Raw genomic sequence first — 24,268 nt, 5'->3', positions numbered from 1 at the left:
TTTTCATAGTCAGGAAGTATATATTAAAGTCAGTGAAGTAGCATCTGAACGTCTTTGCTTAAGGACATTCAAAAATGATAACTGCTATATCTTGGCAGCAAAAATATTAATAACTAGGTGGCAGTCCAGAGAACAGAAGACTAATTCATGCTACTATCTAGTGGCTATGACGATTTTGGAATTTCAGAAATAGTCCTTATGGCTTTGCAGATATTTGTTTAGCATAATGTGATTCAAATATGATAACTCTGCCCAAATTATTTTTGACATGGGACTCAAATATATTATATTTGGCCACTTCACTTGAAGCTAAAATGCCATTTAGTATAGCATTAAAAATATTATGGTTTAGCTGAGATTTTTGCTAATTGGAATTATTTCAAATGTTATATAGGATTTTAAAGTATTTTTAAAGTAATTATTATTAATATTATTATTTATTAGATTTGTATGCCGCCCCTCTCCGTAGACTTGGGGGGGCTCACAACAGTGATAAAAACAATACATGGTAACAAATCTAATAATTAAAATCTAAAATAACAGTTTTACATTACCAAAAAAAAAACCCCCAATAGATAAAATACATACACACAGTCATATCATGCACCAAGTTACATAGGCAAGGGGGGATGTCTCAGTTCCCCCAAGCCTGACGACAGAGGTGGATTTTAAGGAGTTTACCAAAGGCAAGGAGGGTGGGGCAGTCCTAATCTCTGGAGGGAGTTGATTCCAGAGGGTCGGAGCCGCCACAGAGAAAGCTCTTCCCCTGGGTCCCGCCAGACAACATTGTTTAGTCGAAGGAACCCGGAGAAGACCAACTCTGTGGGATCTAACTGGCTGCTGGGATTTGTGTGGCAGAAGGCGGTCTTGCAGATATCCTGGTCCGGTGCCATGAATTATCACTTGGAGATACATTTCATGCTAAGCAAAATAGAAATATCTGAAACTAATAAAAATATAATTATATAACTAAAATACTGTTTCCCTGAAAATAAGACATATCCTGAAAATAAGCCCTAGCATGTTTTACATGTGCACCCAATATAAGCCCTCTCCCCTCAAAATAAGTCCTACTTAAAAGCCTGTGCAGCCAGCTGGACACTCATTCCGTTTGGTTGAGTGCTGTGGCAGAACAACAAGGTGAAGCGCACTGCAACGGCTTATCTCAGGGCCCCCACAGCCAGATCATCCATGCCCTCACACCTGCCTTCGCAGTGGCAGCACCAACAGCCATGTGCATCAGGAACCCATGTGGCCACTGCCCCACTTCTTCTGCTTGCTCATGGCTGCAACAGAGCAGGAGGCTGAGAGGTTTGCTGGTGCTAAGGCTGAGAGGCTGGGGCATGGATGGCCTGGCTTCAGGAGCCCTGAGGTAAGCCAATGTGATGACCTGGGACACAGCACAGAGATAACACAAGCAGCTGGTGGCCGTTTATTGCTCCAAATTTCTCCAAGCACTTATTTATTTTATTTATTTATTAGATTTGTATGCCGCCCCTCTCCGAAGACTCGGGGCGGCTCACAACAATAATAAAACAGGGTAACATTGAAACAAATCTAATATTGAAATAAAAATATATAAAAACCCCAGCAGTTAAAACCATACAACACATACATACCAAACATAAAATATAAAAGCCTGGGGGAGATGTCTCAGTTCCCCCCTGCCTGGCGATATAGGTGGGTCTTGAGTAATTTGCGAAAGACTAGGAGGGTGGGGGCCATTCTAATCTCCAGGGGGAGTTGATTCCAGAGGGCCGGGGCCACCACAGAAAAGGCTCTTTCCCTGGGGCCCACCAAACGACATTGTTTGGTCGACGGGACCCGAAGAAGGCCAACTCTGTGGGACCTTATCGGCTGCTGAGATTCGTGAAGTAGAAGGCGGTTCCAGAGGTATTCTGGTCCAATGCCATGAAGGGCTTTAAAGGTCATAACCAACACTTTGAATTATGACTGGAAACTGATCGGCAGCCAGTGCAGGCCACGGAGTATTGTAGAAATGTGGGCGAATCTGGGAAGCCCCACAATAGCTCTCGCGGCCGCATTCTGCACGATCTGAACTTTCTTTCACATTTCTGGCAAATCTCAGAGCAAAGGGATGACATCACCACCCCCACCCCCACACACACCTCAAGCAGCCTCTGGCTACAAATTGTGCAGCCCAGCGTGGTTTATACCAAGGCTGCACAGCAATAAATCCAGCCTGGCAAATCAAGGGGTTCAGGAAGCAAAGGATGTGGTTCAGTGGTTCTCAACCTTTCTAATGCCAAGACCCCTTAATCCAGTTCCTCATGTTGTGGTGACCCCCAATCATAAGTCTAGTGCCAATTCTCTCAACAGAGCTTTAAGCTGATTGGCAGGAAGATCAGAAGGATTCCCCCACTGTAAGCACCTGATTGGTCAGATTATAAAAATATGTTCCCAGGTGCCAGAATAGAAGCTTTAGTTCCTAACATCATGGGATAATTGTCTTTTCCCATGGTCTTAGGCGACCCCTGTGAAACAGTCGTTTGACCCCCCAAAGGGGTCCGAACCCCCAGGTTGAGCACCACTGATCTAGTTAATTATCCAGAAAGTCATAAAGAAGGCAAGGACTCTTGGAAAGTTTTGGAATGGCAGCAGAATGGGAAGATGGATATTGCAAGTCCTCCTTTTATATTCATTTGAATGGGGAGGGATCCATGTTTGAAATGTTTAAATAACCCTCCCTTTTTAACTAGGCTTCTACAATGTTTAATACTTACTACATTATTCTGCTAGCAGATTTTACCTTTCTGTCAAGGTCATCTTCTTTACAATCTTCTTTCTGTCAAGGTCATCTTCTTTAAGCCAGAGATTTTAATCCAAGAAAATACCCAAGCTGTGCCTAGCTCCTAAATGGAGAAGTGCAATTTTATCCTGGAGTAAAAATGGAAAATCGCCTAAGAATTCCAACAACCACAGCTAGTTGATGCTAAAAGGATTTATCCAGAGATACCTTGTTTTCTGATCCAGACCTGAACAGTCTCCATACACTGGTACCAACTTAGAAAGTCTCAGTACTCTGAAAATAGATATAGATAGATAGATGAAAGATAGACAGACAGACAGTAAAGAGAGAGAGAAAGAAAGAAAGAGAGAGAGAGAGAGATAAGAAAACCAAAGTCCAAATTTGCATAAGTGTTTATTTACAACATTTGTATTTTTCAGCCAGCTCTGGGCAGCTCCAAATCAATGATTTAAAAACATTAGTTTAAAAACTATCAAATACAGTTAAAACATAAAACATTAAAAACAAAACAAAAATGGTGCCAATCCATGCTAATATGACAACATTTATTCGTCCAATGCTTGGGGGGAAAGCAAGGTCTTTGACACTTAGAGAAAGTTACAAGGCTACCAAACACCATGGGCAAGACATTTCACAGTGCAGGACTGCCACAGGAAAGGAATGTATCCTAGTTCCCATTATATACAATATTTATTTGTTTGTTTGTTTGTTTGTTTGTTTAATTTGACTTCTATGCTGCCAAATCCCGAAAGACTCAGGGCGGCTTACAACAGTACAGTATAAAATTACAAATAACAACAAGAAAAAGAAGTCAAGAAAAAACTAATTTCTAATATCCTAATTAAAACTTAAGACAATTCAACCGCATACGTACTAATCATTCATACCAATTCAGACACATGGACAAGCTAGTGCTTGATTTAGGGCTCCCAAGCCCGCTGGCATAGCCAGATCTTTGTGGCCTTATGGAAAGCCAGCAGGGTGGGGGCCATATGGACCTCCAAGGGAGTTGATTCCATAAAGTCGAGGCAGCCACAGAGAAGGCCCTCACCTGCGGCCTTGCCAACCTGCATTGTTTAGCTGACAGGACCTGGAGGAGGCTGACTCTGTGTGCTCTAATTGGTCTCTGAGAAGTATGTGGCAGGAGACTGAGCCATATAGGGCTTTATAGGTGATAACTAATGCCTTGAATTGTGCCCGGAGACTAATAGGGAGCCAGTGTAGGTGTTCTCCATTGTGGGTGGAGCTATCCTCCAACAATGGGAAGACACTGCCCTTTAGTCAATCAGGACCGAGTCATGGGTATAAAAACACCTCTGTACCATCACACACATCCTCTTTTGACTTGGTCCTAGCCATAAAGAACTTGTGTTCTCCCATCCTTGAAGGATCTCCACCTTTCTATATGAGATTGAAAATTTTGTTCTGTCTCTGGTTATAGTCCAGTAAGAAAATGTACTGCTGAGAGATCCAGTTACACAAGGATAGGTTCACCATCATTTTTGGCAATAAACTTGCTACTTTATTAATATCAAGATAGTCATGCTTTTTTAGTTTTTTAGCTTTTTTCTATTAATGGGTTGTTTTGTTTTTGTTTAATTTAGTAAAATCTAAAATATATGAGGTAAAGTGAACAAAGTAAAATTCAAAACACATGAGGTAAAGTGAACAAAGACATTTAGGCATTTCAAGTAAATTAAAATATTCTGCCACATAAATGAGTTTCTTTTGAGAAATAAAAATTTTAAAAAGCTGATCACTGGTAAAAAAAGAAGAAGACTTTGACCTTGTTTCTAGAGATGTAATTACTGTAATTGTGAAATGACTATACTATCAGCTTACTGTGGTGGCACAATGGTTAGAATGCAGTAGTGCAGACTATGTCTGCTGACTGCCGGATGCCCACAGTTCAGCAGTTCGAGTCTCACCAGCTCAAGGTTGATTCAGCCTTCCGTTCTTTCAAAGTCTGTAAAATGAAGAGCCAGATTGTTGGGGAAAATATGCTGACTGCGTAAACTGCTTAAAGAATGCTGTAAAACACTGTGAGAGGGTGTATAAATATAAGCGCTGTTGTTACTTCTGTACATCAATTTGACACCAATGAATGACATCCATGTAACATGGCATTTATAACTGTGGACATTCATTAGTTAGAAATGATGAAAAATATACAATCTTTCTAATCATAGTCCCTATATACCCATCTTATATCAATAATATTCTCCACCTTTTTATATGCTTGATTTATATCCTGTCCAACTCCTAACAACTATCTCATAAAATCAAATGCCTGATGAAAAGAAATATAATCCTAAGTAATTTTGCCATTTACTTTTACCATCAATTTTTCTGTAGCAGAGTTCCATTTCATACAAGGGAATGTTCTTTTTTCACTTGGAACTTTATCACAGTATCACTCAATTTCAGAAAGCTGATGTATAAACTGTTATTCTTCAGTTGCTTATCCCTTCCCATAATCATGGAGCCTGCAAACTGGATAAAGTAACCAGCTCAACTATGAGGCAGAATTTTCATGCTTACTGAGTTTTGCTACTTTTCAAATCATTGAGCTGTGAAGACTCACTTTACAAAGCTGCCTGTTCTGAACTGTGTATTTTCTATTGTGAAAATACGTTTGGGCTTGGCCAGCTTTCTGAAATGTTCAAATTGAACGGAACAATCAGTTAGGTTGAAATGACTCCTTTTATTCTTTCCTACAAAACTATTTAAGTGTTAATAGAGCAAAACAATTTTTAAGTAAGTTTTTAAATTCTTTGGCTTAATATAACACAGTAATATTCATAGTTAATTCAAAGTTTGGACAGCATTTTCTTCATCTAAATATTAAGATATGGGAAGGATAGGACTATTATATTATTCATATAAAAACACATATGAACTTAAGATATGATACTTGAAAAGAATGAGACTCAGACAAGGAGTACAAGATGGTTCCGTTTATTCAGCTCTCTCGAAGTGACTTCAGCAAGGAACGCATCTGAGCTGTCAGTGTCAAAACAGCCCTTTTTATACCTTTAAGGCTCGCGCCTAAAAGAAACGGCCGTGCGTCTTAGCCAATCAGACGCGGCCAAGGTTTATTCATAGTTTAAACAGTATTTACAAGATCTTTTCTTTACAGAGTTTACATTGGTTATATACAGACTTAACACCCCTCCCTCATTAGTTGAGTCAAACTGTCAATCAGTGAGCCAAGTGACGTAGTCCTCCAATCGATTGGGCCGGCGTGACGTGCGCTCAGACCTGCGCAGATCATTACCGGCTGGTATGTCTATGGTGGAGGTTGGCTCGCAGTTGTCTCCTGTCCGCGGCTGGGCCCAAGTTGGGGCTCTGGCCTGCGGAGACAAGTATGCTGATGGCGCACCGTGCCCGGAAGAGGAGGAAGGCTCGGCGTCGCTGGAGGATGCATCTGGCCGTGGTAAGTCCTTTTGTAATTCCAAAAGTTCGAGTTGCGAATTAATGTCTGCTTGGGGGGAAGAATTTCCGTTAGCGGCCGGCTCTTCATTTGGTGTTATGCGCCCCCTTAAATGATCGATGTGCCGCCTCCATGTGCGGCCATCTTCCAATTGTACCACATAAGATTTTGGGGCTGTTTGTTGCATTATTTTTCCTTTCAGCCAACTCAACCCCCCATCAAAATTTCTAGCAAAAACAAGTTGCCCTAGGTACATATTTCTTTCAGGTGCTATACATGTTTCATCATTTACATTTTGAGTACAATAACGAGGGTGCAACCTGTCCAGGGGGGACCTTATTTTTCGACCCATTAAAATCTCTGCTGGGCTTTTGTTTGTGATGGAATTTGGGGTGATATGCTGCATTAGTAAAAATTGATCTAATTTGTGTTGTATTTCCCCTGGGCCTGCCCTGCGCAAGGCTTCTTTGGCCACACGTACATAACGTTCTGCAAGGCCATTAACCCATGGCGAGTAAGGGGATGTGAGTGCGTGTCTGACCCCTAAGTTGCTTAAAAAACACTCAAATTGTCTGGCAGTCAATTGTGGCCCGTTATCTGAAACCAGGATGTCTGGGCACCCATGTGTGGCAAACAAATGGTATAATGCCTTAATTGTGGCACAAGTAGTAATGTTTTGCATAGCAATGATTTCCACCCATCTGGAGAAAGCGTCTACCACAATTAAAAAGTTTTGAGTTCCAATAGGCCCTGCGAAGTCAATATGAATGCGGGACCATGGCCCAGTGGGTCTTTCCCATTCCAGAGGTGTTGTTTTCGGGGGATTGGGTCGTGACTCCTGGCAAGGGTCACAGTTTGCTACCCATTGCTCGATGTCCCTATCTAAACCTGGCCACCACAAGTAACCCCTGGCTAAACCCTTCATTCTAACAATGCCTGGGTGGCCTGCATGCAACATACTTAGTACCTTCTGTTTTAAGGTATTGGGGATGACCACCCTGTCACCCCATAACACGCATCCCTTCAAGTAGGATAATTCCAACCTCTTAGATTTGAATTCTGACAGCCCAGTTTCCTCAGAGTCTCCCAACCATCCTTTTTGAATACAATTGATTACTTTTAACAATAGTGAATCCTTCTTAGTGTGCTCAGCCACCTCTTTGGCAGTGGTCAGGCAGTTTTCCTCAAGGTCAATTAGTAAAACATCCTCTGTGGGGGTTGGATCTGAGACTAACTCGGGCATGGGGCATCTACTTAAGCCGTCAGCATGGTTTATTGATTTTCCCCCCTTATGTGTTAGTTGGTATTGGTATCCTGACAGGAATAGAGCCCATCTTATTAATCTAGGGGACATGAAGGGAGGCGTTGGTTTATTGGCAGCTAGAAGACCAAGCAGGGGTTTGTGATCTGTTATTAGTTCAAAATTCCTCCCACAGAGATAGTAATGGAATTTCTTAACGCTAGAGACTAGGGCCAATGCCTCTTTGTCTAATTGGCTGTAATTTCTCTCTGCCATGGACAAAGTTTTAGAAAAGAAGGCGATGGGGGCCTCTGTATTGTTTGGCATTATGTGAGCTAATACCCCGCCAACCCCATACGCCGAAGCATCGCACGTGAGCCTTATGGGCAAAGTTGAGCTATATTGAACCACTACGCTTTTAGAGGTCAATAACTGTTTTATTTTATGAAAAGCTTCGCGCTCCATTGTGCCCCAGGTCCAGGGAACTCCCTTCTGCAGCAGTCGGTGTAGCGGTTCTGCTGCCGTTGCCTTCTGTTTCAGAAAGACAGAATAAAAATTAAGGAGGCCCAGAAATGCTTGGAGTTCTGTCTTATTATTTGGCTCGGGTGCTTTGGTTATGGCCTCTAATTTATCTGCTGTGGGGTGTATTCCCTCACTGTCTATTCTATAGCCCAGAAATTCTATGCTATTGGCTCCCCACACACATTTGTCCGGTTTTACCTTTAACCCCTTAGCTTGAAGTCTAGCCAACACTTCTCTGATGCGCATGTTTAGTTCTGCTTGGTTTTTTCCTGATATAAATATATCGTCAAAATATGGGGAGGTTCCTTTTATACCTGCTAATAATCGTTCCATGAAACTTTGGAAAATGCCTGGGGCGGTGCTGACCCCGAATTGCAGGCGGGTGCACCTGAAAGCACCCCTATGGGTCACTATGGTCTGGGCCAGGGATGTGGCCTCATCGACCGGAAGCTGTTGGTACGCTTGCGCCAGGTCGATTTTCGAAAATACTCTCCCTTCCCCCAAGGAATGTAGCAATTGTTGGACTACTGGGATCGGGTATGGATGGTGTTGAAGGGCTTTATTGATAGTGGCTTTGTAATCTGCACAGACCCTTAAGGAGCCATCAGGTTTAACTGGGGTGACTATGGGGGTTTCCCATGGCCCTTGTTCTACAGGGACTAAGATGCCCTGGGCAATCAGTTTGTCCAATTGGATGTCTAGTTTAGGCAATAGCGGTAGGGGTACCCTGCGAGGCTTAAGTCTGACTGGGGGTACCTTGGGATCTAGAGAGAAGGAGATAGGGGCCCCATTATAGGTGCCTAAAGTAGGGCTGAAAACCTCAGGAAATTCTTGGATAAAGTTAGGAATATCAGGTGCATCATTTACATGACAAAGACCCAGTATTTCAATACCCAAAGGAGACATCCATGTTAACCCCAGGAGGGAGTGTTTGGCTCCCTCAACCACAATCAGAGGAAGAAAATATTCACAATTTTTAAATTTTACAGGCACATCTACTTTCCCCAAAACAGGTATGACATTACCTTGAAAATCCCTTATTATTAAAGTTGAGTTCACAAAGTCAGTTTTAAGAAAATTTGGCATATACATTTTGAATTTGTCCCAAGGCATAATAGAATGCTTAGAGCCTGTGTCTAATTCTAGGTTACAGGGTTTGTTATTTAAAAGTAGCGAGATGATAATCTTGTTCCCGCCTTTAGCAGTTGCGCAATTTACGTAAGTTTGTGCTTTACCTCGTGTGTAGTCACGGTTAGCGGTAGAGTCGTTTCTGCGATTGAAGCCTCTGGAAAATTTGTTGTCTCGCGGTTGTTGTGCCTGGTTGTTGAAACGTTGTTGGCGGGGTGTAGAGAAGGACTCCTCTGGAAGGGGCGCTCTGCAAGCCACGGCGATGTGCCCGCGTCGATTGCAGCGGCGGCAAATGGCGTCCCTGAAAGGGCAACGCTGTCGTGGGTGATTTCCTCGGCAACCGGGGCATGGGTTGGAGGGACGTTGGTATCTGGGTTGTCTGGCTTGCTCGGATGGCAGCAGGAGACAGGTGTCGTCGTCCGTGGCAGCTGGGCTGAGGTCATCTGTGGTTTCGGCGCGGGAAACAGCAACGGAGATTTTGGAGACGGTCTCCTTCTTTTCGTGTTCCTTGAGTTCTTTGGCGGCCGCGTCAGCTACTTCGGCTGTTTGAGCCAGCTTGATAACTGACTGAAGCGTTGGGTCGTCCTCTGTCAGGATTTTGTTTCGGACCGTCGCATTCTTCATCCCGAAGATTAGAGCGTCTGTGAGGCGAGCTTCTGGGCTGTCAAATTTGCACTTTGACAGTACCGTGCGAAGTCTCGTGGCGAATTGATTGATTGTCTCAGACTCACGCTGGGTCATCCTGGAAAATTGATGTCTGTAGACTACGGCAGGCTTCGTTGGTTTGAAGTGGTTTGCAAGTCTTGCTTGGAGGTCGTCCCACGGAACGGATTTAGCTGGAAGCGGGTCGGTGAGCGTTTGGACGAGGTCAAAAATCTCAGTCCCGCAATAGTTCAAGAAGATCGCCCGCTTCCTGTCGTCTTCAGCTTCTCCCATTCCTGCCGCTTCCAGGAAGATTTCAAATTTCGCCATGTAGGCGTCCCAAGACGACTTCTCGGGGTCGAAGTAGTCGGGAGCCCGGCCGATCTGGAGGTGATTCATGCTTGACTCGTGGATTCTTCGTTCTCTCGTCGCCAGTGAAAAGAATGAGACTCAGACAAGGAGTACAAGATGGTTCCGTTTATTCAGCTCTCTCGAAGTGACTTCAGCAAGGAACGCATCTGAGCTGTCAGTGTCAAAACAGCCCTTTTTATACCTTTAAGGCTCGCGCCTAAAAGAAACGGCCGTGCGTCTTAGCCAATCAGACGCGGCCAAGGTTTATTCATAGTTTAAACAGTATTTACAAGATCTTTTCTTTACAGAGTTTACATTGGTTATATACAGACTTAACAATACTGATCTTGCTAGAATCGATAGCAAAACTCACATTTATTTATATATTTGAGTATAATTGAACTTTAGCTTTGTGGTATAATTTGTATTCATATTAATTGCAATAAATATATTTCTTATTTATAAAAGTTTAGGCAAATGTATTTTTATTTCTGTATTATTTAATATTTGTTAATAAATACAATTGAACATGATATGACTTTATTTTCAGCACACAAAGGCAGGTAAGTGTTTTGTGGTCAGGAGCCAAGTTATTATATTTTGGGAATGGAGGGATTTGACTACCTCAGAGAACATGATGGTGATATAATAAAAACCACCAAATTGCACAGTTCCAACATTTTCAGCCAGGCATCTATATATAGGCCATTTTATATTTATTTCACAGAAAAATCTTTCTCTACATATTATGAAAATAAGAAATAGACAGAAAGGAGAGTTGGATGCATTATTCCCAGTTTGCTTCATGGTAAAGAACAGAGGACATATAATCGTAGAGCCTACATTCTACCTCAATTCTGTTTAGGCTATGTAATGTAACAAAAAAGAGTTAAAATGGTATAGCCAAAGACCACTTCTTTTGAGACTGCCCATGCCAATCACTCATGATATTGTATTCAATGACTTTGGAACAATAGCAGGTTTACTTACCTTTACTACCGGTTCAGAACTTTGAATGCATGCACATGCTCACTTTGCTTTGCTTGTATGCAGCACTTCTGTGGGTGGGTGGAGCTTCCCGCCACTGCTACCAGTTCACCCGAACTGGGTCAAACTGATAGAAACATAGAAACATAGAAGTCTGACGGCAGAAAAAGACCTCATGGTCCCTCTAGTTTGCCCTTATACTATTTCCTCTATTTTATCTTACAATGGATATATGTTTATCCCAGGCATGTTTAAATTCAGTTAATGTGGATTTACCAACCACATCTGCTGGAAGTTATAGCAACCCACCACTGCTTTGGAAGCTTGTATGCATTTTTATATAAGTGTACAGATATAGAGAGATACAGTTATTCTACTTCTGGAGGTAAGAAATCTCCCCTCCCTATTGGCCTTTCAGGTGTATATTAAAAGCCGCTTTGCCAGTTGGCCTGGGGCCCCAAATGGGCCCCCCTACTGGAGATGGCTAATGGAAGATCTCTCTTTTTGCTCTATTAGTACAGTTTTAGTACAGTTTTTAATAATATTTTAATCTGTATAGCTTTAACATTTCAATGTTTTAATGGATTTTTACCTTGTTTTATAATCTTGCATGCTTCCTGAAGTCACTTGAAGTCCACCATGAAGTTTCAATGGTTCAGCATGAAGCAGTTGAGTAGTAACAGGCTTGTCCATTTGATACCTCTGCTCTGCAAACTTCATTGGTAGTAAGTGTGCTTTCATGTGTGATTCGGAATAGCGGTTGTTATCTAGAAAGGCCTATCTGGCATATTGCCTGGTTATTTGAGGAGCCATCTGTTTTGAGTATCTTCACTCTATCTAGGATTCCAACAATGTGTGTGTGCTCTGGGATTCCTTGATTTAAACAATGTCATCTATCAGGACCCGGGAAGCACAACTTCTGTTTGGTGGCACCTGTCATATGGAATGAGGTTCCTCTGTAATCTGTCAGCTCCTATTCTGACAGTATTTTGGAAGGCCTTTGAAAATCTGTCTGTGAAAATGCTCAGCCATATATTTGACAAAATATGAGGTCAATAAGTGATTGGAAAAAGTAGTTACAAAAAGACAACTTCCTTTCTGTTGTGAGTGCTCCTCATCCAACTATGGTAATGATAGATTCTGAGGAGAATGAACCAGGCCCAACTTGGTACCCTGAGCCAGTGGTGTTGCCAGCTGATGCAGAGATTGAGAGTGAGGGAGAAATAGACCTGGATGAATCTGAAAGACCACCAGAGGTGGCAGATATGCCAATGACAGTAGAGTCTGACTTAGAGAAGGAGGAGGAGAAGGAAGATCAGGAGTGCTAGACACCTGCTTTAGAAGACTAAGAAAAAGACAAGAATACTTGTATGGGAAAAAGAAGTAGTCTGTAGTTTGTAACTGTAGGGAATTGTTGACCACTCCCTACAGGTATTTAAGGATGGTGTATGGGTAATTCAGGGTGGAGTTTCAATGTTTTGCAATGTAGTTGGATGATGTTTGAAGTTTTAGCCAAGTTAGGTTAGCCAACTGTTATGTTCCTATTAAAATCCTTGGAGTAAAAGTGTCTTGTCTGTGGAGATGCTGGGAAGCTGTAAAAGTAACTCTGTGAAACTAGAGACTCCTTATCTCATGAAGGAACTCGTAATTAGTTTTGATCTTTGGTAGCAGCCTAGCAGCGGAACTGTTATCTCTTAATTACCCTCACTGAGAAACTGCCAAGATTATCTCACATGCATGACTTTGGCTTGTATAAATGAGATTTTCTATATAAACATTTGAAATATCAGTGTGTGGATTCCTCCTTTGTTTTCAAGCTGCATAGGCCCAGGATAGAACACTTTCCATGATATTCCTGGAAGCCAGATGAAGAGCCAAGGAAACATTTGAATCTAATGAAGCTTAAACAATGGAGGAAGAGTAGGTCTGAATCTGATCGAACACTTGTAAGAGCTTTTATTAAGACTTACAAAGTGGCGCTCAAGGCGGCAAGATGCGCGTACCATGCCGCCTTGATTGCATCAGCGGAATCCCGCTCGGCCGCTCTGTTTAGGGTGACCCGCTCCCTTCTTAATCAGGGGGGAGTTGGGGAGCCCTTGCAGAGTAGTGCCGAGGACTTTAACTCGTTTTTCGCTGATAAAGTCGCTCGGATTCGGGCCGACCTCGACTCCAATTGTATAGCAGAGTCGACTGACAACGAGTCAGTCGAGGTGACTGGGGCACGTACTTGTCCACCTGTCTGGGAAGAGTTTGATCTGGTGACACCTGATGAAGTGGACAAGGCCATTGGAGCTGTGAGTTCCGCCACCTGTTTACTGGATCCGTGTCCCTCCTGGTTGGTCTCGGCCAGCAGGGAGGTGACACGGAGCTGGGCCCAGGAGATTACCAACGCTTCCTTGGGGAGGGGAGTTTTTCCATCACTCTATAAAGAAGCGCTTGTGCGCCCCCTCCTCAAGAAGCCCTCCCTGGACCCAGCTGTGCTTAATAACTACCGTCCAGTCTCCAACCTTCCCTTTATGGGGAAGGTTGTTGAGAAGGTGGTGGCACTCCAGCTCCAGCGGTCCTTGGAAGAAGCCGATTATCTAGGTCCCCAGCAGTCGGGTTTCAGGCCCGGTTACAGCACGGAAACCGCTTTGGTCGCGTTGATGGATGATCTCTGGCGGGCCCGGGACAGGGGTTTATCCTCTGTCCTGGTGCTCCTTGACCTCTCAGCGGCTTTCGATACCATCGACCATGGTATCCTTCTGCGCCGGCTGGAGGGGTTGGGAGTGGGAGGCACTGTTCTTCAGTGGTTCTCCTCCTACCTCTCTGGCCGGTTGCAGTCGGTGTTAGTGGGGGGACAGAGGTCGACTCCTAGGTCTCTCCCTTGTGGGGTGCCTCAGGGGTCGATCCTCTCCCCCCTGCTATTTAACATCTACATGAAACCGCTGGGTGAGATCATCCAAGGACATGGGGTGAGGTATCATCAATATGCCGATGATACCCAGCTTTACATCTCCACCCCATGCCCAGTCAACGAAGCGGTGGAAGTGATGTGCCGGTGCCTGGAGGCTGTTGGGGCCTGGATGGGTGTCAACAGACTCAAACTCAACCCGGATAAGACGGAGTGGCTGTGGGTTTTGCCTCCCAAGGACAACTCCATCTGTCCGTCCATTACCCTGGGGAGGGAATTATTGACCCCCTCAGAGAGGGTCCGCAACTTGGGCGTCCTCCTCGATCCACAGCTCACATTAGAACAACATCTCGCAGCTGTGGCGAGGGGGACGTTTGCCCAGGTTCGCCTGGTGCACCAGTTGCGGCCCTATCTGGACCGGGACTCACTGCTCACAGTCACTCATGCCCTCATCACCTCGAGGTTCGACTACTGTAATGCTCTCTACATGGGGCTACCTTTGAAAAGTGTTCGGAAACTCCAGATCGTGCAGAATGCAGCTGTGAGAGCAGTCATGGGCTTACCCAGGTATGCCCATGTTTCACCATCACTCCGCAGTCTGCACTGGCTGCCGATCAGTTTCCGGTCACAATTCAAAGTGTTGGTTATGACCTTTAAAGCCCTTCATGGCACTGGACCAGAATATCTCCGAGACCGCCTCCTGCCGCACGAATCCCAGCGACCAATTAGGTCCCACAGAGTGGGCCTTCTCCGGGTCCCGTCAACTAAGCAATGTCGGTTGGCGGGCCCCAGGGGAAGAGCCTTCTCTGTGGCGGCACCGGCCCTCTGGAACCAACTCCCCCCGGAGATTAGAACTGCCCCTACTCTTCCTGCCTTCCGTAAACTTCTTAAAACCCACCTTTGCCGTCAGGCATGGGGGAATTGAAACATCCCCCCCCCCTGGGCACGTTGAATTTATATATGGTATGCTTGTGTGTGAGTCTGTTAGTTTGTGGGGGTTTTTAAATCTTTAAAATTTTAAATTGTTGATTACTTATGATTTGTCTTTTTACATGTTGTGAGCCGCCCCGAGTCTTTGGAGAGGGGCGGCATACAAATCCAAGTAATAAATAAATAAATAATAAATAAATAAATAAGTGAGTTTCACCAACTAGACCAGAGTTCTCCAATCTTTCTGACTTTACGGTTCAGCCAGCAGAGAAGAAGAAATGGCTCTGTGTCAGTGGTGATGAAAAGCACGTGCACATAGTTCCACTTGCATGAATGGTGGGCATACACATCACCTGGCATGTGTGCAAATAGTGCATGCACATGCACTCTTGTTTCATGCTACGCAAGTGGGTATGCATGCTAATTTTCATAGCCTGGTTCTGAATAGCTCAAGACCTGGTAGTAAGTCGTGGGCTAGAGATTTGGGACTCCTGAACCCTTATAAAGAGTTGGTTCAGGGTGGCCCATCAGAAATATTCCAATAACCTGGAAGAGCTTTCAGTCTTCCAGATGATGCAGCTGCTATAACACTAAGAAGATATGCTTTTCTTCTAGCATTTCATTCTACTATTATGGCCATTCAAATTATAGTCATTCTCCAAGATGAAATTAAACTGTTGAATCATGCTAATTAAGTAGGATTTATCTAAATTCTAAAGAGTCATCTCCATTGATCACAGAAAAGAAGACATTAAAATTAGTTGAAATAGAGAGTATATGTAAAGAAATGGTCCTTTTGTTCAAGGCTGATTTTTATTAATGGAAACCAGATAAGATTGCTGATTATATTGCATGTGTCTTCACTCTTTCAAGGCTTTAGACAGCTTGGAATAAATATCTTATAATTTCATCCAGCAACCTAATGCGTTTATGGAAGAAAAATCAACCACTGCTTCTGTGCTCTAAAAAGACTTGTGGATATTCTAAACTGTGAAAGAGAGTAGATGTGTCTAGCATTTAAAGGGCTATTGATCATTAGCATACTGATTTATTTGGATAATTAATTCACACCTGAACATAAAGTTTTCCCATAGCTTGGCAATACACAACATTTTAGGAACAAATTTAGGACTTTGGACTTTGATTGTGAAAGTGAAACTAAAGCACTGTAAATTAGACTTTAATTTAATTGTCTGGAGAAGGAATAAGCACCTGTTTTGCTTTTACTTTTTACCCATTAATCTTAGCTATGTTCTATGATAGTCTTAGAATAAGGCAACATTAAACAATTTAAAGTTCTCTTTTAAATATTAACTGCCCCAAACAATGAGAGCCATCTTTTCTCCCATTTTCCATTCTACAGTATATGGCACATAATCTCTAGGATTAATATTACATAAATCCAGGAACACTTTACAGGCATAAAAATAAAACATCTCTGCCCATGGTAAGATGAACTAGAAAAAAGGAAAATAAAATAAAATCCAGCCACAGCAATTATTTTCAAGTCTCTATGGAAAATCTAAGGTTATAGAAAGATAAGTTTAGCATTTTAAGTGCCTTTTTCTGATATTTCCTATATATAATTCTTTTTTTAAATTTTCAATTTAAAAAATCAATGATTTCATTACTCTCTTTTCAGTTTTTCCTTTTGCTTGTCTCAGTTCTTCCAGCTTTATACCACATTGTCCCACCTTATTTGTGTCCTTTCTTCTTTCATATCATCTTAAAGCTTTGAGGAGGAGCTGTGTCTATATAAAATGTTCTTGGGTTTAGCAATTTTCCATTTCATTTCTTCCTGGTTATAGTTTTGTCATGTAATATTTTTTGGGGGAAAGTGTTCTTTTCAAGGTGAACATCACATGATTCAAGCCAAAAAGTTTAAATTTATTTTACATCTGACTTCCTATTTCTTTCATGCCATACGCAAAGGTCTGCCTGTCTTTTTCTATCATTTATCTATTTTTCAAAGAAGTTGAAATTTTTGACTATGGTATCTTGAATCAATCAAACAGGTATAGTTACAGTTCATGGACTAAATCATGGATAATTTCTGTAGTAAATCAGTTAGTTCAATATAAGAACAGTGATGATGTGCCATCAAGTCAATGTAGTGGTGGGATTCTAAATTTTTACTACTGGTTCTGTGGGCATGGTTTGGTAGGTGTGGCTTGGTGGTCATGTGACTGGGTGGGTGTGGTCAGGGGAGTGACAGGCAGCACTTGGCCTCCTGAGCCCTCTGGGAGCAAAAACGGGCCATAGGGGACATGTCAGATCCCCCGCAGCCTATTTTGGTCCCAGGAGCCCTCCCTGAAGTCTCCTGGGAAGCAAAAATGGGCCTAGGAAGCAGCCAAAATGGGCTGCATGGAGACTCATGGGAGGTGCGGGACAGGGTGGGAGGGGCCAGCCAGTCCTTGGAACTACCAGTTTAGTGAACCAGATATAAAATTAGCAGTCAGTTCACCCAAACCAGTCCAAAACTGCTGAATCCTACCAGATAGGCCTTCACCAAGGGTTTAACCATGTGGTTTTCTTGGTAAGATAAAGGAGAGGTTTAGCATTGCTTTCTCTCACACAATATGAAATAATGCCTTTGCTATTGTCACTAAAGTGTTCATTTGCCTTAGATAAATAGCAATAGCACTTAGACTTGCGTGAAAGTGCTTTACATAACTCTCTAAGCTGTTTACAGAATCAGCATATTGCCCCCAAAAATCTGGATCCTCATTTAATTGACCTCAGAAGAATGGAAGGCTGAGTCTACCTTGAGCCACTGCTAGGATTGAACTCCTGGCAGTGGGCAGAGTTAGTTTGCAATACTGCATTCTAACCATTGCACCACCATGGCTTCTAAATTCTTTCTTGCTTTAACTGAATGACTGAAATGATATTCGTGTCTTGGGTGACCTTACTGTGACTATATACTTTTGGTGTACATTCGCAGCATTTTAACTCATCCTCCCCAAATGCCATCCAGACGTGAAGGGAAATATCAACAATACAAGTCTGATATTATAATTTACCCTTTGGTAGATCCAGTTAAGATAAATTCTGGAAAGTGAAGCTACTTTTCACATGACAGGTCTTTCTGTTCTATTTATTTAATATGTTTGTAAAATTATTTGAACCAAAATGAGATTATAAAAACCAAAGTCATGGGGTAGTGGGTTTTTTTGTTTTTGTACAAATACCTTATTCAAATCAAGCACACTGTCAAAAGGCCTGGGAAAATGATACATGCAAACAATCTGTGTAATTGAAATGGTAAGGATCCTCTCCCCAAGCCAGATCCCTGAATTATTTGTTTGTTTATTTACTGTGGCATGCATGCTGCTCTAATCCCGATTAATTGGATGTCAAAGACAAAGAAGTGGAAGAGATGACAGTTTGGGAGTAAATGGAAGAAATGTTAGAGTAAATGCAATCAAACATGGATAAAGGCCATTTGGAATAATATGTTCTGACAGTATATGCAGCACAGAGAGTATACTTCTGTTTCCATTGTACCTCCATAAAATAGTCCAAAGTTGCTATTTTATTATTTGCATCCTTCTTCACTAGGATGTCATACAGGAAGACCTGGAATCAGCAGTAGCTCACTGTGAACAGTTTGCAACATTCATAATCAATAAGCTATTCATATATACCTTGACCTGCATTGGGTTGTTGGTATAGAATATGTTAGAATAGCCAAAGCAGCCTCTTGCCTTGTTCTTATTTGTTTTTTAGTTTGTAGATCTAAAAGATGCAGGTGTTATCTGTAATATAAAGGCTATCATCAGGTTACCCAACCTTTGTTCATATATTATTAGGTTCCCTGCACTGGGACTCAACAGTTAACCTTAGTTCTCCAATTTCACATAATTTAGTTTGACCCAGTTTAAAGTATCTCAAATACATGAAATAGTGTTGTGCAGCTATATAACCAGTGAAGGGCTACCAAAGTTTTTACTACCACACTGTGGGTGTGGCTTCTGCAGGACGCCCTGCATCTTCTGCAAATTGGGTGCTCTGGGGTGGAGTTCCATTTTCGCTACCCCACTGCATTCCCCCTCATCTGTGCCACCCCCGTATATTTATTTATTTATTTTTATTTAGTCCAAAACATAATACACATTGAAAAGAATAGATATGTAGTAATATAACTAAAGAAACGAATAGAAGAAAATAAATAAAAGTATAGGTGAACAAATTTGAAAGGAAGAAAAGATAAATGAGATAAGGAGAGACAATTGGACTGGGGGGGGGAGGCACACTGGTGCACTTATGCACACCCCTTACTGACCTCTAAGGAACCTGGAGAGGTCAATTGTGGATAGTCTAAGGGAAAAATGTTGGGGGTTAGGGGTTGACACTACTGAGTCAGGTAATGAGTTCCATACTTCGACAACTCGGTTGCTGAAGTCATATTTTTTACAGTCACGTTTGGAGCGGTTAATATTAAGTTTGAATCTGTTGCGTGCTCTTGCGTTGTTGTGATTGAAGTAGTCATTGACAGGTAGAACGTTGCAGCATATGATCTTGTGGACAATACTTAGATCGTGTTTTAGGTGTCGTAGTTCTAAGTTTTCAAGACCAAGGATTGATAGTCTGCTTTCGTAGGGTGAAACAATATATAGTATAACAAACTATCACAAACCATAATGAAGATATTTTGGATACATACAAGTAGTTTAAACCCCTGGTGTTTGCTTTCTGGCTTTCCTATATTTATCCAACTTGCCCTGTGATTCATTCTCTTGAAGCTAAACAATTGTTGGTTGTTGATAGAGCTGATATGTTTGCTATGAGAAATACTGTTTGGCAACCAGGCTATTGGTCTATGGCAGTGGTTCTCAATCTAGGGGTTGGGACCTCTTTGGGGGTCGAATAACCATTTTACAGGGGTTGCCTAAGACTATGAGAAGAGACAAATTTCCCATGGTGATAGGAACTAAGGCTTTTATTCTGGCGCCTTGTTTTCTAAGTTTTCAGGACCAAGGATTGATAGTCTGCTTTCGTAGGGTGAAACAATATATAGTATAACAAACTATCACAAACCATAATGAAGATATTTTGGATGACTGATATTTTTACAATCTAACTTATCAGGCATTTACAGTGGGGATGTCCCTCTGGCCTTCCTGCCAATCAGCTTAAAGCTCTGTTGAGAGAATTGGTGCTAGACTTATGGTTGGGGCTCACCACAACATGAAAAACTCTATTAAGGGGTCGCGGCATTAGAAAGGTTGAGAACCACTGATCTGTGGTGTCTCACATGGTTTCATTGTTTTTACTGTGCTATTCAGTATTTCCATGAATCAATTAATACTTTAGAGTAGGGTGAAATATATTTTATGCAGAAATGTACTCTATTTTAGTACTATTACAGATCATTGGCTTGTCTTTGCCACTATAGGTTTACAGCCCCATTGCATAGAATGGGAAAACCACAAAATTCTGCGGTCTCACTAGAGGTATTTTGCTCAAGGTATCTTTCATATTAGAGCCATACCTGAGTTATCATGCAACCTTTTGAGATTATTTTCTAAAATTATTATGTATATTAAGACATGTTTATATTTCAGATGTTTATTTTTGATCACTTGTAGAAACTGCTAAGCTGCATAGCTGAACATTCACAGCTGCTAACCAAACTCTGATGTAGCACCCCAACATCAGAGACATTGGGATACAATTAAACTGATAGTGCCTTATGTTCCTTCCAGCTGCTCAACGTTCTTTTCAATTCCAATTTCAAGAAAATCATTCTTAAATTTTAACAGGCAACTAACAGGAGCAAATAGGCACCCTTAAAAATGTTTCCCTTTGCCATCTGTTCAAGACTTCCAACAACTACAAGGAGCAAGGGGGACACTTATTTAATTTCTTTATAATGCTCTTGATGTTGTATTGCTGCTCTTTTAGAGCAGGTTTCAGGGCTGGATTTCATTAAAGTAAAACATTCTTAAAGGAACCCATTTGGATCTATTATACCTAAAGACAGTCCCTTTAATCTCTCCCTCACCCCCCCCCCCCCCATACACATTACATCACAGAAGTAAAGTCTTCCAGCAAACAAACCATTTAACCCTTCATCCTATATTTCTGATATAATATTCTGGACTGATGCTATATTACAGAACTAGATGATTTTTATTCTACCTTCTACCCAGAGAGTATTTAGGGTAGCTGTCAGTAACAAACAATTTAACAGAATCTTATTTTTAAAATGATTAAAATAAACTATTGATTAATTCAAAGTGAAAAGGTCTGACTACAAACAAAAAGCTAGATTTCTGGCCTAGAAACTGAAAGAAGTGGGAGATGGATCAGTATATTGCACAGCTGGAGGTAGGCTAATACTTATGGTAAATTGAGAGCAACACAGGAGAAGATTCATATTTGTGATTATTCTCTTTATATATTGCAAAATGATTTCAAGAAGGCTTATTTTATAGATCAACATATTGTAGTCCTACATAAAACAAATTTGCCTGTAATATCATGGGTATTTTGTTACATTTAAACCTTAATGGGAATATCATGAATCATTATCTTGTATTTTAAAATGAAGACTTACATATAATTTAAACTTCATACTGAAATTGATCCTGTACTTCTCAATTTAGTTAAACTTTATTTCCTCATTGCTGTCAGGGTTGTTGATATATTCTAAAATGCTGACTCCGTGAGTTACAGTTTTGAAGACAATGTTATACACACTTTTAAAAATAAGATACATTTCTCAGCTAAATTTTATCCAGTTAAAACAGATATTGCCAAATTCTAGACAGTTATTATGATTACCATAGGGAAGCCCATTGTTATAAAAAAGGTGCAGTGAAAAAGGGGTATATTCAAAAAGAAAAAGAAATGGTTCTCCCAGCAGCTTTCAGTATCATCAACCATGGTGTGCTTCTACATCAGGTGTGGAAGGCACCCTATTATGGTTGTTATTCCACTTCCTCCATGGCCCATTCCAGTTGGTGTTGGTAGGAGAGGAGAAATAAAAGGTCTTGAGCCTGTTAATCATGAGGATAACCAGTAATTTAATCTATCATGTTTTATGGGAATCTTCTGTTTTCACAGTGGCAATGTCCACCCTTCAGAAGCCATTAGCTGCGCTGCATATATGAAAGAAACATAAAAAAACATGGAACTGTTGTTTAAGCACATCCATTACACCAGGTGCAATTGGAATAACTGTAAAGATCTAAATGTAGAGGCTCTGTTGCTTAGTATGCAGCTCGGATACATCATGTAGTGCTTTTACATATGTACAGTGAATGGGACAGCCATGCAAGAGTTTCTCATTACATTAAAAAAGAAATGACCAGTCCAAAAGAATTTGGTTCCAGAACAGTAAAAACCTGTTGACCCAACAAAAATATTTTTGCCTCTGCTTCACAATTCCTCAGCAGGTGATATTTTGTGTGAAAGTGATGAACAAGAAAGGTGAAGTTTTGGGACAGATGTTTATAAAAATAACTGATGCCAAGATTAAGGAAGGCATTTTTGTTGATCCATAGATCAGATACAAATATGAATGACAAGCATTTCAAAGATGTTTGTTTGTTTGTTGGTTGGTTGGTTGGTTGGTTGGTTGGTTGGTTGGCTGGTTGGTTGAATTTACATGCTGCCCCTCTCCGGGGACTTGAAGTGGCTTACAGAATATAAAGAAGAATACAATACAACATCCTAAATCTAGTTTTTAAAACTAACTAATCTAAAACCCCAATTTATTAAAAAGCCAGTCACTCTCATTCTAACAAAGAAACATATGTTCCATTCATCGGCAGGGATTGATGTCTAATGTCCCCAGGCCAGTCAGCACAAGTGGCTCTTCAAACTCTTGCGGAAGGCAAGGAGGGTGGGGCGGTACGAATCTCTGGGGGGAGCTGGTTCCAGAGAGACGAAGCCCCACAGAGAAGGCTCTTCCCCTAGGCCCCACCAGGTGACATTGTCTAGTTGATGGGACCTGGAGAAGGCCGATTCTGTGAGCCCTGACCGGTTGCTGGGACTCATGCGGCAGAAGGCAACATGTTAGTGGGGTCAGAGAAAATCTCCTGTAAAGCTTTCAAGGATGTTGTTGGCAATTTTCTATAAAGAACCAAATTCATGGACTATGAATGCTAATATGCTTGTGAAGAAGGCGCAAAAGAGGCTGTACTTCCTGAGAATGCTCAGGAAGATAAATTTATCTCAGCATCTACTCTTGTCCTACTATCGCAGCACCATTGAGAGTGTCCTGACATACGGCATTCTAGCTTGGTATGAGAGCAGCTCTTTAGTGAACAAAAAAGCTCTACAGAAAATTATTAAAACTGCCCAGAACATCATTGGGCTCCAGCTACCCGCCCTGGATGACATCTTCACATCTCGCTGTTCTAGGAAGGTGCATACCATTCTCAAAGACTCTTCTCATCCTGCTTACAATCTTTTTGAACTGTTGCCTTCTGGCAGAAGATACAGAACAACTAGAACTCGGACCAGACGTTTCCTGAATAGTTTTTATCCCAGAGCTATACTCGCACTTAACAATGAACTAAAGGGTCACTATCAGTGAACTGTTGGACAATATTACTTGGTTTGTCATGTAGATGGTTGAGTGGTTCAGGGTGGGGAATTTGTAGTGGATGGGACATTTTATTCTATTTTTTATTCTATTTTTAAATTTACCTATTCTGATTTTATGTATGGTGGGACTGGTCTCTGGGTGTCACACAACTTTCGTTGCCAATGACAATTCGTTGTTTTTGACAATGAAAATAAATAATAATAATAATAATAATAATAATAATAATAATAATAATAATAATAATACATATAATACATTCAGGTGGTTGACAAACAATACAAGACCATAAAGTGCAAGATTTATTTTCTGCATTCACATCTGGGCTCTCCTACCCTCCTAAAATCTAAGTCTATATTTTTGGTCAGTGATGAACATGATGGAAGTTTTCACAAGAATATTACCACAATAGAAAAACTGTATCAGGGCAACTGGAATCCATTAATGCCAGCTGGCTATTGTTAGACATTGCAGTGAGATACATTGGATACTGAGTACAAACAAAAATCAGCAACATTTGAGACCTGTTGAACTCACGCAGCATGTTGGAAACAACATGTCAGAAACATGTGATTAAATACTGTATATTAGAGTTGTCAAAAGTTAATTTCATATTTCTCAAGTTCTTATGTGATATAGTCATTCTGAAATTATATTTGTTCAGTTTTAAGGTGTTTATCATAATCATCAGATGTTTTTCAAGAAATAAAAAAATGAAAAAAAATATTGTGCAGTGAAACTCAAGTTCACCCAGGGTTTCCTGATTTCAGTCTGAATTACATCTACCTGCTTTTGATAACTTAAGCTTTGTATTT

The sequence above is a fragment of the Erythrolamprus reginae genome, chromosome 3, assembly GCF_031021105.1.
Source record: "Erythrolamprus reginae isolate rEryReg1 chromosome 3, rEryReg1.hap1, whole genome shotgun sequence".
Classification (NCBI taxonomy): domain Eukaryota; kingdom Metazoa; phylum Chordata; class Lepidosauria; order Squamata; family Dipsadidae; genus Erythrolamprus; species Erythrolamprus reginae.
This window is presented reverse-complemented; position numbering follows the sequence as displayed.